Genomic DNA, 19,215 nt, shown 5'->3' with positions numbered 1-19,215 from the left:
TGACTATGATTTTGGGAGAGAAATGTCTGAAAGGCAATTGGATATATCAGATTAGGAATCAGAAGAGAGGTTGGGGCAGGATAGGTGGAGCTGAGAAGTATTACCATAGAGATATGACTTCTAGGTGGCACAGTAGATAGAGTGTGAGGCCTGGAGTGAGTTTAAATCTGACTGTGCTACCCTGGGTTGAGTCACTTAACCCTGTGCTTGCCTCAGTTTTTAACATCTGTAAATTGAGCTGGATAAGAAATGGCAAACCACTCAAGTATCTTTGCCAAGAAAACCCCAAATAGGGTCATGAAGAGTTGGACACAACTGAAGTTATTCGACAACAGTAACAGCAGCAGCAACAAAAGCATAGAGATAGTAATTAAGTTCATGAGAAGACATCCTCCTCTTCGCATATCCCTTATCAACCCTACCCCCACCAAGATAATAGTAGAGGCAACATGGTACAGGGAAAAAATCACCAACTGGTAGATCAAAGGACTTGCTTAAAATACTTACTTCTCATATTCGGGACTTTGGGCAAGTCACAACCTCCCTGGGCCTTAGTAAAATGACACTTAGTCTAGATGGCTTTGAGCTCCTTCCAGCCTTAGAATTAGGAGCTGATGACCTATAATATGACCTTTTTCTGCCAACTATCTTAGGTTTTTTCCCCTCCACCTCTGGAGCCAAATTAAACAAGTCTAATCTCTCTTCTACAAATATCCTTTCAAGTACTTGAATATGTCTCACAGTCTCCCTGATTCTTCTCTTTCCAATGCTAAACAACCCCCTCTCCTTCAAACAATTTTGACATTGCAGGAACTCAAGGATGTTCTCAAGATGCTCACTAGTTCATCATTGTTTTCTAGTCTTGTGCTTGTGGTGTGTGTGTGTGTGTGTGTGTGTTTGTGTGCATTTCCTAATATACAGTTAAGTACCTGTATTATTATAGACAATTTACTATTTGGTGAGAATGCAAAAATAAAAACATATTCTTTTTACCCTCGAAGAAGTTGCAGCCTGTTGGAAAAATCAGGGAGACAACTATATTGGTATATTATACCCATATATATTTATGTGCGCACATGCACACACACATACATACACACACACTTACATACATAATACATGCATCTATGTATATCTGTGTGTATCTCTGTGTACATATATGTGTATATAAATAGATGGATACATAGGTTTTAGAACTTTTGTTGAAATAGCATATAGATACATAGTTGGACCATCAACAGAAATCTCTGAAGACGTATACAATTGTGAAGTCTTGCAGGACTGCAAAAGGGAAAATGTTGCAGAAGGGAAATTGTTCAATTTAAAAAAAAAGAGGATGTGTTCTACAAAGTATAAACCAGTATTTCAAGCAAAATTATAGAAAATATTATTTAATGTAAGCATTTACCAAGTTAAGAAATGAGTGCTAAAAGCCAATATAATGTTATTAGGAACAGGTCATTTGAACTAAACTCATTTCCATTTTTGATAAGCTATTAAACTTCTAGATCAAAGAAGCAGAAAAAACCCTTAGATTTTAGCAAAGAAATAGACAGAATCTCATGTTATTCTTCTTTTTAAATATTTTAGTTTTTTTCCAATTACATGTTAATTCAATTTTAGAATTTAAAAATTAGTTTCAAATTCCCTTCCTCTCTTTCCTCCCCCCTCCTGGTTAAGGCAAGCAATTTGATAAAAGTTATACATGTGCAATCATGTGAAATGTATTTCCATAGTAGTCATGTTGTGAAAGAATACAAAGACTTCAAAAGAACCCAAGAAAATAAAATTTAAAAAGTATGCTTTGATCTACACCCAGACTCCATCAGTTATTTCTCTAGAGATGGATAGCATTTTTCATCACAAGTCCTTCAGAATTTTCTTGGATCATTGTATTGGTTAGAATGACTAAGTTATTCACAGCTGATCACCACAAAACATTGCTATTGCTGTGTACATTGTTCCCCTGGGTCTTCTTACTTCATTTTGCAGCAGTTGATATAGATCTTTCCAGGTTTTGAGGAAAGTATCCTGCTTGTCATTTTTTATAGTACAATAGTATTTCATCATAATCATATACCACAACTGTTTAGCCATTCCCCAGTTGATGTACATACCCTCAATTTCCAGTTTTTTGCCACCACCAAAAGAACTGCTATAAATATTTTTGTAGAGATAGGTCCTTTTGTCCATTTTTTAAAAAATTCTTTGAGATGCAGACCTAGTAGTGGTATTGCTGGTCAAAGGTTACACATGATTTTGTAGAAGTTGGAGCAAAGTTCCAAATTGTTCTCCACGATGGTTGGATCAGTTCACATGTCCACCAACAGTGTTTTAGTATCCCAATTTCCCCACATACTCTACAACATATGTCATTTTCTTTTTCTGTCATATTATTCTGAGAGGTATGAGATGGTATCTTATAGGTGTTTTTATTTGCATTTATCTAATCAACAGTGATTCAGAGCATTTCTATATGACTATGTAACTTTGCATCCTTTATCTGAAATCTGTCTGTTTATATCCTTTAATCTTTTGTATGTTATTACCTCTTTGAACCATTTGTGATGAGTGAATTTCAAGCATTGTCCGCCCCACATCTTCCCCTATACTGCAAAATATCTTTTGCGCTCTTTTATGTAAGATAACTTACCCCTTTATATCTCTCCCCCTTTGTTCCAATGCAATCCTCTTTCTAACCCCTAAATTTTACTTTCAATTTCTATTTTACTCTCTAGTTCAGGGAAATCAGGGCATTCTACCTTGATAATTTTTTTGAAAGATTGTGTCATCTTTTTGTGATCATGGTTTTCAGGTAGTGCTATAATTCTTAAATTATCTTGATTTATTTACTAGGTAAGCTGTTTCTCCCCCCCCATTTGACATTTCACATTTTTTTCCCTATTTTAATTCTTTTGATTTTGTTTTATTTTTTTCTTAATGTCTCTTGGAATGATTTGCCCAATTCTGTTTTTTTAGGAATTATTTTTCTTCAGTGATGTTTTGTAGCACCTTTTCCAGTTGGCCAATTCTACATTTTAAGAAAGTCTTTTCTTCACTGAGGTTTTGGAATTTTTTTTTTCATTTGGCCAATCCTCCTTTTTAAGGAGTTCTTCACTTTGGTGGATGTTTGTGTCTGTTTTACCTTTTGGTCTATTCTGCTTTTTAATGTATTATTTTCTTCAGTATTTTTTTTTCATGCTTCCTTTAACAAGCTGTTAACTCTTTTTCAGGATTATCTTGCATCAGTATAATTTATTTTCCAAATTTTTCCCTCTATCTCACCTGTCTAATTTTTATAATCCCTTTTGAGCTTTCCCAGTTATTCATTTTTTTAGTCTGAGACTATTTCACATTTTTCTTTGAGGCTTTGGTTGTAGCTTTTTTCTTTTAAATTTTGTTGTCTTCTTCTGAGTTTGTGTTTTGATTTTCTCTATCACCTTAGTAACTTTCTATGATGACATTCTTTTTGTTGTCATTGTTTGGCCATTTTTTTCCAGCCTATTTCTTAACTTTGAACTTTTTGTTAAATTTATGCTCTGCTTCCAGTGTGGTGGGGGTATTGTCCAAAATTTCAAGTTTTTCATGCTGCTGTTTTCAGAGCTAGTTCTAAGATTCTATAAAATTTCAGTTCTTCCAATATGGTATGATCTAAGAAATGTCATCGTTGCTTTCCTAGCATGTATTCTGGTCTGTGAGCTTCCACAAGCACTCTTTCTCCCCAGAACTGTGATCAAGATCCCTCATTCTCCTGTGGCTATAGGATTTAGTGCTTTTCTTCACCCTGGGAATGCTTACCTGGAACTGTACATGACCAATGCAACAAAGTGCTATAGCCAGGAAAGGGTCCCCTATAATCTCCTTTTGATTAGTTGTCCAACCCCCTTACTGTCTGTGGGATAAGAGTTCTGGAAACCACTGCTGCTGGTCCAGACACCCAACCCCATCACAATCCTCCTACTGGCTTTGCAGGGAGTAGCCTGGGTGGGACTAAACTTCAGTCTCAGCCCAGTGAGACAGACCTTTCCTGCTGACGTTCTCAGTTGGCTTGGGCTGGAAAATTGCTTCACTTTGTCCTTTTGTTGGTTCTCCTGCTCCAGGATTCATTTTCAGGTGTTATTGTAAAGTTGTTTCAAGGGGAGTTTGAAAGAACTTAGGTGAATCTCTGCCTTTACTCCTCTATCTTGGCTCTGTTCTTCTCTCATGTTACTCTTGAAGAATCTCTCATGGAGTGATGGCTCTATCCTTGTCTATGCATGTTTAAGTTTAAAAGTTTATGCAATGCTTAGATGATACATAACTAAATAACGGAATAAAAGAATCAAAGCCAATCATCATACAATGTTAATCAGAAACAAATGATTTGGATTGGTAAATCCATGATTCGTTGGAGTAAGGAAAAATTCCCAGAAAATGAAAACTGTCCGAAGCTGGTATAGGTTATTTCAGAAAGTAGCTGTTTCTGACTACTGTAAGCTTCTGACTAGAAGCTAGATGACTACTTGTACGTGTTGTGGAAGGGAAGAAAGGATGTTTCCTCAAGTACTGGTTGAACTAAATGACTTTCTAGTGTCTTCTAATATTGAAATGCTACAATTCTTTGACTGTATATTATAAACAATTTCAAGGGAGAGATAAAGAAGGAGAGAGAGGAGAGAAAGCAACAGAGAAGACCAAGATAGAGACAGAGAGAAAGAGAGAGTCGTGGTGGGGGGGAGAAGGTATTGAAGGTGACTTTCCCATTAGTGAGGCAAGGGTGTCCCATGCAGTGAGAGTGATTAGGGAAACTCTTCAAGTGGAGGGGCAATGAGTTGGGCCTTAAAGGGAGATCTTGTTCATTAACCAAAGTCACATTACTCAGTATCACAGTTGGTGCAACTATTTCACTATACCGTACAAGAAGGATGAATAGAACATAGGATGGTAGTGCAGCAATACACACACACACACACACACACACACACACACACACATATGTATATATATGTATGTATGTGTGCATATAAATATATGAGTATATATCTCAGTAGTTACAGTTTTCCTTTCTCCTCCCTACCCCCCCCCAAACTATGGGACCAATAGAAAAAAAAATCACACCCCAACACCTAATGTTTTTGCTTGTTATCTTGAACAAAGAATGTTTGTTCAAATTTGATTATAAGGAGGAAAATTGTACAGTTCTGATGTTGGACTTTGTAGTCTTTTAAGATTGTGAATTGTACTGAATCACACAAAAACATATTTTCTCTTATTTGGTTGACATAAAATTTCAAAACAGAGGAAAATTTTAGTATTTTTTTCTTATTTTGTTGAAAATATAAAATGTTTCATCCAATTATTTCCCCTTGCTCTTCATCCAATCTTTGAATAGGGAAAGCCCCTTGAATTTGTCTTGTAGAATGCTGACACATGTTCTGCATTTTATCTAGCTTTTGTTTGATGTCCTCATTTAAAGGAGAAAACACACGCACACACATTTGATTGCCATAGAAACAAACTACATTCCATATCTAATTTATTCCTACACAAACTATAATAATAATGTGCACCTCTAGATTGGGAGTGGGAGGTGGGGGAAGTTTGGGTAATTTATGTCAGTCGAGTAACAAGAGAAATTGAATCATTCTAGTACAGTACATCTTATCTTATTCTCATAACCTCAAATCTAGTCTTCCGGACTCTAGTCTAAAGATCCTTCTGTCTATCCTTCCTATCAATATTATGTCTTTCTAACATAAAACTTTTTTCATGACACAGATCAAAGAAAGTTGGATTTCTAGTTAGACAATTTGGGTTCACAGTTTGATTCTGCTACCCATTACATTCAACAAATCATTTAACTTCATCTGTAAATTGTATGTGTGGGGTAGGGGGAGAGGCTGCTGAAATAAATGGCCTCTAAGGTCCCTTCTACCTCTAAATCCATGGTAAACTAATTACAAATATTTAAAGGCTCACTATTGCCTAAAGAAGAAAGGATGCCATAGCTTCCCCCCCCATATGCATGCATGCATGTATGTATGTGTACATATGTGTGCAAATGCATGCATACATTTATTATATTTATACATGCACATATACACACATATAAGTGTATGTATTTGTGTATATATGTATATATGTATACATATACATATACACACACTTACACATACACACAGAGCTTATCACACCCATTCTCTTCCATATACTCTAAATTGTTTGTAGATGAATTCAACTGGAAATACCTCCCATTTTGGGTTTCTGCTTTCTCTCAATTCTTTGTTTTGGTTCATGACCCATTCTATGCCTGAAAAAGACTTTCTCATCTCTTTAAATAGATCTTTTAATTCAATGTCCCTTTCAGATGTCATATGCTTCATGAAGCCTTTACTTTATTCCTGTGAGTGAAAGAATAAAACACATAAATCAAATATGATGTGCACGCCTCTACTAAATAATGGGTATACAAAAACAGATAAGCTACATAGACCTTTTCCTCAAAGTTTACATTCTAATACAAAATTATATATGAAGAAGAGCTATAATAGACAGTTGAGTAGGGGAGTTATCTATAAGACTTTATGGTCCCAGGGGCAGCATTTAAATTCTATTGTGAAAAATATGTTTTTTCTCTCCTGAAATTTTTCATATAACATTGTCTGGAGCACCCCTTGCACTTCTCTTTCTCCAGCATTATTGTTTTTGGTATATTTGTCCTTTTCCCCATTAGAATATTCATTCCTATGAAGCCTTAATAAGTACAAATTTATATTTGTATTTATCTTTTACTTCATAGCACCAAATACAGTGCAGTTTTGTTTCAAGTTTCTTAATTTGAATTTTCATTATGTAATTGATGTCTTCATGTTTTCTGTAGGGCCACTCATGGGGTGAAGTGCATACTGTGTTCCTGACACAGATATTTTTTGTCTTAAGTCTGAAGCCATTTACGTGGTTTGTCTAGATTTTAGCAGTATTGATCCTAAATGAGAAGCTTTAACTTTTGTTTGTATTTTTTCCTGGACATTGTTGAACCTTCAACTATGTGAGTTCCACACAGGATATAATTCCTCCCTTTATTGGGACTGAATAAAAAGCAATAAAGAAAATACAAGAAAACCAAGGCAAGAATTTTAACTCATTTTCTGTACTGTAAGTGGGTTTCTGAAACATTATGTGTAAATTGAGTTGCTATAAAATTGATCCACTTTAAATGAATGTAAAAATTCACTCTTGAATGCAAACATCATCGGCATTATCTTGTTCGAATATATATATGTATATATATATATATATATGTATGTGTATATATATATATGTATATATATATGTATGTGTATATATCTATATATATATGTGTGTGTGTGTGTATACATATATGTATATACATACACATATACACATGTATTTTTATAAGGTATGCCAAAAATCTTAGTGAAATGTTAAACTTCAGTGTGTGTGTGTGTGTGTGTATGTATGTATGTATGTATAATACATGTTTAAATACATAGGTTCATATATATGAAGCCAACAAGGCACCATAGACTATATGAGCCCAATTTTTCCCAGCAATGAATCTTTACACAATAGTCTTTCACTAAAGAAATCAAACAAGGATTATCTCTTAGACTGAAATGCACTCATTCTCTTGAGTAATAAAACTAGTCAAAATTTGAACAGAATCTTTGATGAAATTATAACCTTAATATATAATCATGAAAATGTGGACCTTTCCAGTGATTGCACTTTAAAGAGAAGTTATCTACAAAATATATGGACAAGTCATTAGATGAAAATATGTGGTCTGCTGCCCATATAATCATCCTTTACTAGTTGTGAATGAATACCATTCAATTTATTTTGACATTGGCATAAACATTAAAATATTTCTCACTTCACAATATATTGGGGAAAACTAAAGTCTTGTTTTCTCCATTTTAGAATGTATGTTTTCATATCCAGTCCTATAAAAAAATTTGTTGATTTCTTTTCCATGTTTAAAAATTCATGTGATTTACATTTATTATTTGAAGAATAGAAACAACACCAGAGTCATATATGAGACTGGGGTTAGTCTCTTAACTTGGTCAAATAACCTGTTCTAGTATCTTATCAATTTTTTTTCTGTTTTTTTCTTTATTTTTTTTTTACTTTATTTTATTTTTTTTTAGTATTCCATGCTGTGAAATGTGGTCCCTCCTTAAATTTCAGGGTTGAATTAAGGGAGAATGATAATTTATATAATAATAATAATTGCTAATATTTTTTATACTGCCTACATTGTGCAACAGTGTTAAGTGTTTTACAAATATTATCTCATATAAATCTTACAGCAATTCTAGGAGGTAGGTACTATTATTATCTTCATTTTACTGTCAAAGAAACTAAGGGCAATGGAGGTTAAGTGACTTGCCCAGGGTCACACAGCTAGTAAGTGTCTGACGCCACACTTGAACTCAGGTCTTCCTTATGCCAGATCCTGTTGTTTCACTGCCTCAACATGAGATTAGGGACATGGAAATATATGTTAAAAGTTAAAAAATGTAAAAACTAAATTATTACTTCATAGGGCATGTTTAGATTAATCAGGAGCAGTAAAAATACCTTGGATAAATCACTAGACCTCTGTTTCCTTCTTTACAAAATAGGGATGATGACAGTGGTATTAACTACTTCACTTGGGTTGTCATAAGGAAAGTTCTTCATAATTCATGATGACCAATACAACTGTGTGCTATATTGAGAACAAGATAAATTATTTGTAATGCATTGTATTATATTTTCTCCATTGTGTCTCCTATAATGCCAGCATTCTTATGAGATCATACGTATGAAAAACAAGTAAAACCTATGAGTTCAGTGGTAAGAATACTAAAAATATTGGCAGAATTTGGATTATTAACAAAGCAACCAAAGAAATTCAATCTACCAAATTCAATCCTCTCCTTCAAAATTCCTCAATCTCCTTCCTTTTCAAATTTTTATTTATTTATTTAGCTTATTTATTTAAGGAAATCAGTTATGTTCTGATACATTTTTTGTAAATAAGTTAAGTGGAGGCAGCTAGGTAGCACAGTGGATAAAACACTGGCTTTGGAGTCAGGAGAACCTGAATTCAAATCTACTTTAGACATATAGCACTCACTAGCTGTGTGACTCTAGGCAAGTCACTTAACCCCAATTGCCTCGCACCCCCCCCCAAAAAAAAGTTAAGAATCCTAAGTTTTCAACAGATTTGGATCAACTGAACTTTTAAATTTATTCAAGTATGGTAGAACAACACTTTCTTGGGATTCGGGTTCTACTCACTACTGTGCTTCTTGTGAACTATGTCATTTGGAAAGTCAACTAATTTCTCTGCATCTTCGTTTCCTCATCTATACAAAGAAAGAAGTAGACTTCTCTGCGGCTCTGTTTTGCCCTAGATACTATGAATGTAAAAAAAAAAGATATAAACAAAAATAATGATAATGGAAGCTTGAATATTCAAATACATCAGAAGACTAAGCTAAAGTCTGGCATTAGGAGTCTTTCCTATGAAGAGTCATCATAGAGCATCAGAGCTAGAGGGAATCTCTGAGGCAATAGGTTGTAAACTCTAAAATCAGGATTTATATTATTTGTAATATATCTACTAAAAATCCTCAAGGATTATTTTACATATAAGTTATGTGAAGTGCAAAGAGACAAAATTGTTTGCTCTAGGTTACCCAGCTAGTTAGGAGTGGAGCCAGGATTCAGATTCAAGTGTAAGTCAATCAGTTAACAAGCAATTGTTAAGTGATTATTATATTCTGAGCACTTTGCTAAGCACTAGGAATGGAAAGAGAGAGAGAAAGAGAGAGAGAGAGAGAGAGAGAGAGAGAGAGAGAGAGAGAGAGAGAGAGAGAGAGAGAGAGAAGAAGAAGAAGAAGAAGAAGAAGAAGAAGAAGAAGAAGAAGAAGAAGAAGAAGAATGAGGAGGAGGAGGAGGAAAAGAAAGATTAAAAACTCATAAAGTATACTATCTGCCATCTTTTCTGAATTACTTGTCCTCTTAAGTATTTCTATGAAATCAGATCAAAGTGCATTCATCCTCTTTTCTCCACTCGTATAACTACATATCCTAGTAGATGCCCTCACCAACTCTATCTTGCATTATAGTTCTAATTATTATCTGAAGTCCCTCTGTTCTCCAATACATCCTTTACTCAGCTGCCCAGGTAATTTTTCTAATACCCACTTACCCATTCACCCTCAATAAATCTCAGTAAATAAACTTCCAGAATAAAACAAAGCCTGCTGCTTGGCAGTTATTGTCCTTTATGATTTGGCCCCTTCCTACTTTCCTGGTTTTCTTATATTTTACTCCCCTTCAAGCCTCTGTGATTCAACTACAAATACCTATTTGCAGTTCCTTTGGTATGACAATCTATTTCCTGACTCCATACCTTTCAACTGGCTGTTCTCTATTCCTGGAATGTTTACCCTCCTCACTTCTGTCTCTGAGCTTCCCTGGATTTCTTAAAGACTAAGTTAAAATCCGACACTCTACAGGAGGTGCAGAAGATTTTTTTCCCTTATCTGATGCCTCCTGCTTTACCACCCTTTCAAAACAAAACAAAAATAAGTAAAAAAGCAAAAACTTCCCTTATCAGTGCCTGCCCTCTGAGATTACTACCCATCTACTGAGTATGTATCATATATGTACAAAAGTATTTACATGTTATCTCTTCAGTTAGAATATGAGTTCCTTGAAGTCAAAGACCATATTTCTTCCTTTCCTTTCTTCCTTCTCCTTACCTCTTATCCCTCCTTTTCTATCTCCTTCCTTCCTTCTTTCCTTCCTTCTTTTCTTCTTTATTCTTTCCTTCCTTCCTCCCTTCCTTCTTATAGTTCTTTGAATAAAGCTCTAAGAGATAAAACACAAAACAAACAAACAAACAAAAAAACTACAAATGACTGCAGGATGTCTTGCTCCTCAGTGCACAAAGCTCAAGTCATTTTCTCATCCTCCTTTGTCGATTTCACATTCTGTCAGCAAATAACTGTGCTGAATGTAGACAATTTCTCCCTTATTTTTTCTATGTTTACATAGGAAGATGGTTTGTGGTGGCTTTGCCTGCTCCAAGAATGCCTTGTGTGCACTCAACTTGGTCTATATGCTGGTAGAGCTGCTACTGATCAGTGTGGCTGCCTGGGGCAAGGCTCTGGAGCTGGTGTCCAGCATCCACGTGATCAGGGGAGTCAACACAGTGGGTGTCTTCCTCCTCTTCGTTGCCGTGGTTGCTCTCATAGGTGCTAACACCACCAAGTCCTGCTTTTCTTTTATATGAGCATAATTGTTTTGGTTTTCGTCTTCCAATTTGGAATCTCTTGTTCCTGTCTGGCAATCAACAGAAACACACAGAAAGATGTCATCCGCACCTATTGATTGGTCATGACTAACAAGACCCAGAATGAACTAGAGACAAGTTTGGATTGCCATGGCCTCTTCAGCTCCACAACCGTATACATCCAGGACTATACCTTTTGCATTGCACCCTGTAAGACCCAGAGCCCAAAGTGCCAGGTTTATGGAGTCAAATTCCTTAAGCATTCAGATGAAGCACTGAAAATTCTGGAGGTTGTTTGACTCTTCTTCAGCTTTATAGACATCTGGGGTGTGTGGCTAGCAATGAGATTCTGGAATCAGAAGGACCTCAAGCAAACCCCAGTGCCTTCCCATAAAGATCTCTGATGCTCCTGACCCTAATTTCCCTACTCTCCGTCATGGTGGGGACCCCAAGGCCTTTTCCATGTAAGGACCAGGAAAAAGCCTTTCTTTGCTACAACCCCAAAGCTGATTGGATAGTTACTCTTCTGTCCTTCATGTGACAGTTTGGGGATAGGCAGAGTTGGGGAGATTATAAGCACACCCCCATACCCTCTAGGAAAGAAGATGATATTTATCAAGTAAGTGTGATTCAATGGGGCAAGAAAACCCCTGCAGACTTCACCCTTGCCAGCCTTCTCCCAGACTGGCTTGATCTATCTTACCCTGCCCAGGATTTTGAGTCTCCAAGGTTAATCACAGCCAAGTCACAGACAATCACCCAGAATGGAAGCAATTTCTGTAGAGGTAAGGTGGGTGGGTGGGTAAGGGTTCTCCAAAAGTGACAACTTTCTCATGTCATTGAAAGCATAGGCATTGTATTTTTGGATAGTGTAGTGAATGTAAAAAAAAATAAAACTTTTTTAACCTGAAATAAAATAAATGAGATTTTTCTCAGAGAAAACAGCAATTGTTACAAAGATCTTTTCCTCATTTTCTGACTTCTCTTATAGGTTTAGCTACTTGAATGTTATTTTTTAGAAAATACTTTTTCCATTTTTTTAACAATCAAAATTGTCCATTTTACCCTCTGTGATTGTCTTAACTCCTTGTTTTGTCACAAACTCTTCACCCATCCACTGATCTGACAGGTACTTCCTTTCTTGCTTCTCTTAATTTGTTTATGAGGTCAACCTTTATGTCTAATTCACATTCTAACTTATAGTTCTTCTGGGTATACTGTAAAACATGTTGGTTTATCCCATATGTTCCTCAAGATAAATCTTGCTATTGTTTTTCTAGTCTTTATAGGCTACTCATTTGATTATTTCATTGATATGGCACTAAACAAATTAATATAAGAAGTATTGCCATTTTTATTACATTGGTTTGAACTACCAATGAGCAATTAATGTTTCTCCAGGTATTTAAATTCTTCTTTATTTGTATTTTTCATGTGTTACTATAGTTTCTCTGTGTGTCTTGCAAGGAAGACTTCCAAGGGAATTTTCATTTTCAATAATTGTTTTAAATGGAATTTTCTTTCTCTCCTTTCCTGAAGTCAGACAACAAGCACTTATAAAATGCTTATTATGAACTACACACTGTGCTAAGTTCTGGGGATACAAGAAAGGTAAAAGATAGTCCTTACTCTCAAGAACATCATTAATAGAGAAGACAACATGAAAACAACTATGTGCAAACAAGATATATAAAGGAAAATTAAAGATAATAAAGAAAAGCACTAGCATTAAGGGGGATCTTGAAAAGTTCTTACGCTCTTGTTAAATCATTTCAATCATGCCTAACACTTCATGACCCCATTTAGGCTTGATGTCAGCAAAAACAAACAAACAAACAAACAAACAAACAAAAAACCTTCCTAACAATTAGCACTATTGAAAAGTAAAAGGGTTGCCCCTCAATGGTATGTTCCATCAGTGATCATTGTCAAGTATGTAATAATGAAAATTACTTTTTTGGGGATATGAAAGGGATGACACATCTACTGAGATGTCTTCCAACTCAAAGACTATAATTCTGAGCTTACACTCAAACATTCCATCTTATTAAATGTGTACTATATGTCAGGCATTATTTGTACTAAGGGACTGGCTTAAATTGCTCTCTCCTCAATTAACAGTGAAATCACTTGTGTTCTGAAATGTTCTGTTATTTTATACAAAACTCACAGGATCAAGTCAAATCAAGAAGTCAAGTAAAAAATATTTATTATGTTTGCATAATTATGCAAGGTTCTATGTTTAGCACTGGTGTGACCAAGTTTCTTCAGTCAATCCAAAAACTTCTTGAACAGGGGAGTGATATGATCAGAACTATCCATGGACCACCAAATAAGCTTGTGTGATATCCAGTTGCCTCTAGGATCACATGCAAACTCTTTTGTTTGACTCTTGAAGCCCTGCACCACCTGCTTCCAGTGAACTTGTCAGTCTTATTATATATTACTCCTCTTCACACTCCATAGTTAAACCATTCTGGACTACATTCTATTCCTCTAACATCATATTCCACTGTACCACACATCCTCATAATGACATATCATGAGTGGCTGAGTGTCTGGAGTAATCAGCAAAGATAAGTTGGGAACAACTGAAAATTTAGGTGGACAAGAATTTTGAGTTTGTTGTGCCCAAAAGGACATTTAAGTGGAGCTTAAGATAACTTGGGGCTTTAAATACAAGAGACATCTTCATAGAAAATTGTGAAGATTAACAACTTTTTACGTTCATAAAGCTTTGCATATGTGAGTGTCAAGATCAGAGGTAATGTCAGCCATGCAGGGCACTATGAACTCTGTTCATCTTGAGCATCTCTTCATCGTGACTTTCAAAGCTTTAGAATCAAATCTTTAAAGAAATAGAAAACCTGGCTATACTTATTAGTCTAAGAAACCCTGGATTTCCATGTTTAACATAGCTAAAATTCCCTTTTTTCTGGAAATAAAATATTTCATTGTCATGATAGTATAGCCTTCATTCATTCCATGCCCATGGGATTGGCAGTCTTACTTCTTCTTTCATCCCATGATCATTATGTCTCAAATGTCCAGAATGCCCCACTTCTGTTGTACAATAGTAGCAGCAGCAGCAGCAGCAGCAGCAGCAGCAGCAGCAGCAGCAGCAGCAGCAGCAGTAGTAGTAGTAGTAGTAGTAGTAGTAGTAGTAGTAGTAGTAGTAGCATTTATATAGCACTTTAAGCTTTGTAAAGTGATTTACATTTATTATATCATTTGATCCTTACAACAACCCTCTGAAGTGAAGTAGAAGCTATTATTTCTCCTATTTTACATAACTGTCATAGTTCTGTACTTATTCAGTGCAAGCTTTGGGGAACAGACTTCTACACCATCGTAATTAATTGTCTTGTTTTTCCTGCTTCTGTTTGCTGCCAGGTATTCCTGACCTAGTAGCAAATATTATGATGATGCATGTTATTTTGGCACCTCCTGTTATTATCAGATAACTTCTGCAGTATTGATTCCTTATGTCCTGTTTTCCCTTGTGTTGTGTCATACACTGGGGGGAAAATCCTGATTTTAGAGTCAGATGGGTTGAAATTCCACCTTTATCATGTGTGATAAGGTATTATAGTATGATATTCTGCATGATTTTGAGAAACTCACTTAATATCTCTGTGTCTCTATTTCTTCATCTCTAAAATAAAACAGTTGGAATAATTGCCTTTAGGATTCCTCCCCTGGCTTGGCTCAGTGGATAGAGGTGCCAGGCCTGGAGTCAAGAAGACTCATTTTCCTGAGTTCAAATCTGGCCTCAAACACTTATTAGCTGGGTGACCCTGGGCAAGTATCTCAACTTTGTTTGCCTCAGTTTCCCTCATCTGTAAAATGATCTGGAGAAGGAAATGGCAAATTATTCCAGGATCTTTGCAAAAAAACCCTCCAAAATGGGTCACAAAGAGTTGGACACAACCAAAAAAGTGACTGAACCACAATTTCCAACACTAAATCTATGATCCAAAAATATTTAGGAAAACATTTAGGGAAAATCTTCTTCAGGACAGATAATTATCCTGGTTTGGCCATCTACTGATTTCTTTACTTTGGATTATCTCCATGTTACAAAATATTAATTACATTATATTAATTATATCATATCATATATGTATATATATGCATAATTATGTGCACATTTTCTCCCTCATTAGACTACAAGCTCCTTGAGAACAGGGATCATATTTTTATTTTCTTTATATTCCTAGTACTTAGAACAATGCCAGGCATATAGTAAAGGTTTAATAAATACTTGTTGACAAACATGTTGGCTGTAGCTATTAATTGTGATTTCAAATCTTTAGAAGTATCTTCAAGATGCCTCCTTCCTCTCAGAAGGGAAGTGAAAGACTATAGGTGCAGAATGAGGCTTATATTATCAGACATAATAGCTAGCATTTTTATAACACTTTAAGGTTTCAAAAGTATTTTACAAACAACACATTTTATCATCACAACAACCATGGAGGATAGGTAATAGTATTATGCCTATTTTATAGATGGAAAGACTGAAGCCAAAAGAAGTGACTTGCCCAGAGTCGTACAGCTGCTAAGTATCTTGAGGCCAGATTTGAACTCATTTTCTTGACTCTAAGTCCAGCACTGTCTATTACACCATTTAGCTGCCAGTTGGTGGATTGGTTTCATTTAATTATCTTTTGTTTTAAGTGAAGGTTCTACAGAGGGCCAGAGTACAGTAATTGGAAATTGATAAAGAGGTTACGGGTTTTTTTTTTTATCAGTTTTTTCAAAAATAAATAGTGGCACTCTCTTCATTTCTAAATGTTAACATTGTAGATGTTAATCATTTCAGTGTTATCACTGTAAAGAGTAAGAATATTTCTAAATCAAACCTGAGGTCAGTGACTTTATAAGACTACTACTCAAATTTCTCCTTTCTTCTCAGTATTACCCCTTTAGTTTCCAGGATATTCCTTCATTTTAATGAAATGCCATATGAGAGTAATAAAATTCAGCAAATACAGAAAATCATATGGTATAGGAGACTTTTTGGCTATTGGAGCTTATATTCTCATTGAATTAACAAATTTAAAAGTTGAAAGACAGACCAATGGCCATCTAGTCCTACCTGTATTTTCAAACATATCTGATACCTGGCTATCATCTGGCCTTTGATCAAATAAGAAAATATTTGTTAAAAATACTTAGCAAAGTGCCTGGTACATCGTAGGTACTATATAAATCCTTTGTTCTCTCCAGCCCCATAGCTTGAAAAACAGTATTAAGTGGACTTCCAACAGTTATACATGTTTTTAAATTACTATTTAACCTAAATTGGCTTTTTCACAAAAAAATATTGCTCATTGATTTTAGTTATCCTCTATGGCACAAAAGCGAGTAAGTTAAATTTTCCTTTCATGTGACAACCCTTCAAATACTTGAAAACCATTACCATAGAACCAAGAACCTTCACTTTTTCCAGTCAAATATTTTGAATTCCTTCAGGCAGTACTCATGTATCATGAACTCAACATTTCCTCCCAAGCCTTAGCCTTGGTTTTTCCTCTGGAAACTCTTGAGCTCATCAATGTCTTCTTAAATTGCTGTGCTCAGTACAGACAACTCACATGCATTTATAATAAAGAGATAAGATAATGCATCCACAATCTCCTCTCTTGCCCTTTGTCACACCTACAACAGAAGTCCATTCATTTATGATTTTTGACTAAAATTAATTAAAAAATACAATTGTTTCCCTTAGAAAAGCTCTTTGGTTCACTTAATAATTCCATGTCTATCCACAATAGGATGATAGCCCAGAATCCAAAACCATCCTCCTTTACTGATATGCCAGGATGAAATCAAGAAGCCTTAAGTCCTTATGTATTTTGAGTTAGGTGTTTTCCTGCAAATGTTTCCCTTAGCTGAGTAGGGGAAAAAGACTCATTGCTAGACAAGATATAGAACATGTTATTGTATCTGACTTCAAGTAATTAAGCATCATCACCTGGAAAAAGAATTACATTTAACCTTCTTGGCACATTTTCTGGCTGTTCACCATACCTGGAATACTCCAGCTACTGACCTCTCTGGCTTCTTTTAAGTCCTAGCTAAAATTGCATCTTTTACTAGAATGTCTCCCCTAACCCTTCTTAAAGCTAGTGTCTTCTCTGTTAGTTTTTATTTTCCTCTCTACTGTATACAGCTTGCATTGTGTATATTTGTTTGTATGTTGTCTCCCCCTTTAGACTAAGTTCCTTGAAAGTAGGTCTTTTGTCTATATTTGTATGCTTACATAGTGCCTGGAATATAGTAGGTACTTAATAAATGCTTACCGATTGTTTGTTCCCAGAGAGCAGACCTGGAAAGAATGGATAAAAATTGCTAAATACACCAGATTTAGACATGATGTGAGGTAAAACTTCCTAATAAATCTAACAGAGGAATAAACTAGTTCTAATGGCTGCAGGTTCCCATTCTTAGATGTTGTCAAAGAGTGGATGAATACTATACTTATTTGATAGGTTTTAGAGAGATTTTTTTAGGTACACATTGGACTAGACATACAATGATATTCTTTGATTCTGAGATTCCATATCTGAAATTCTTTTATTTTTTTTTTATCTTTTGAAATTGCAAAATGACAGGGGATGGGGACATGACAAGGAATGAGAAGGGTGTAGGAGAAGCAAGAGTTACTAGATGTTAGGACAATTGCCTTGAAGGTGTTCTTAGCAAACATTTTTCTTCTGATATATCCAGGGACCAATTTCTTTCATGTGCTAGAGAATGGATTAAAACCCTTTCCTGTGTCATATACCCCTTTGACTCTTTGGTGAAACCAGTGGGCTTCCCTTCTCAGGAAAAAAAATGATTTGAAATAATTTAAAAAAAATTATATTTATGTTAGATTTTACCACAAATAAAGATATGATTGTTTTCCTACCCAATTTTACATGCCTTGACGTCTGCTATCTCTCTGGATTTTAGTATAAGAACCTCTATACTAGTGAATTTTCATGCAGGATTCTAAGTCAAATATTAAAAAAAAATAATAGACTCAAAGTCAGGAGATCTGGAGTCTTGACTGTTCTTCTTAGTGACTTTGGAATAGTAATTTCCACTCTCAGCTCCTCCATTTCCTATTGTACATTGTGAGAAAGTTGAACTGAATAATATCTAAGAGGTTTTTTTTTCCCTAGCACTGGAGTACTATAAATAATTTGCAGTTCAGTATTCTTTTTACCACATGACCAGCTAGGATTCTAGAATTAGAGGAAGTAAATTGTCCAAGGTTAACAATTAATAAGGGACAAATATGTGATTCCTACCTCAATTTCCTAATTTTATGTCCTGTGTTCTTTAGAATTCACTGATGTGGAATCTTTCTATTATTTGTGATCATCAGTACAGAATTGCCAGAGTACAGTAGAATCAGAAATCTCATGCACCACATGAAGCCAGGACAGTGTGTGTTTGTGTGTGTGTATGTGTGTCTGTGTGTGTGTGTGTGTGTGTATTCCCATTTTCTTAGAGGTTTTTTGGCAGGCCCACAATTAAATTATATGTCTCTTTATTAAGACTTGTGCTGTTACAAATCAAATCCTTCCCGGAATACAAACTTGTGGAGAGCCAATATCATAGCCTGCCCAGTTATTTTCTTAATTCAATAAGTTTTGTTTTGTCGATACCCTGCTATTCTACTTTTCACTCTAGGTAATTAGACTCGTTCCCCAAGGGATTTTCTGAGCCACTTCACAAGATTTTGCCTCTCTTGTGTTTTGTATGCTGGAGTTCACGCGAACAGAGTTTAGTTTTCAGGAAATCAAGTGCCTAATTTGAAAGTCTATCCTGAGAAACAAGGTAACATAGGATGGTTGACATGAACATAGAGTAACAACCACCTTTGTAAGCTTTCAAACTTTTATTCATTCTGAAAATAATTA

General features: G+C 35.3%; 1 pseudogene; it reads left to right on the top strand.

The window, feature by feature from the left end:
- Nucleotides 1-11,062: 11,062 nt before the first annotated feature.
- Nucleotides 11,063-11,700, top strand: LOC110198118 (tetraspanin-31 pseudogene; annotated as a pseudogene).
- Nucleotides 11,701-19,215: the final 7,515 nt, after the last annotated feature.

The sequence above is a fragment of the Phascolarctos cinereus genome, unplaced genomic scaffold (genome assembly GCF_003287225.1).
Source record: "Phascolarctos cinereus isolate Bilbo 61053 unplaced genomic scaffold, phaCin_HiC Scaffold_726;HRSCAF=1367, whole genome shotgun sequence".
In the NCBI taxonomy this organism is placed as follows: Eukaryota; Metazoa; Chordata; class Mammalia; order Diprotodontia; family Phascolarctidae; genus Phascolarctos; species Phascolarctos cinereus.
The sequence above is the reverse complement of the archived record's forward strand: the minus strand, read 5'-3'. Positions and strand labels throughout refer to the sequence as shown.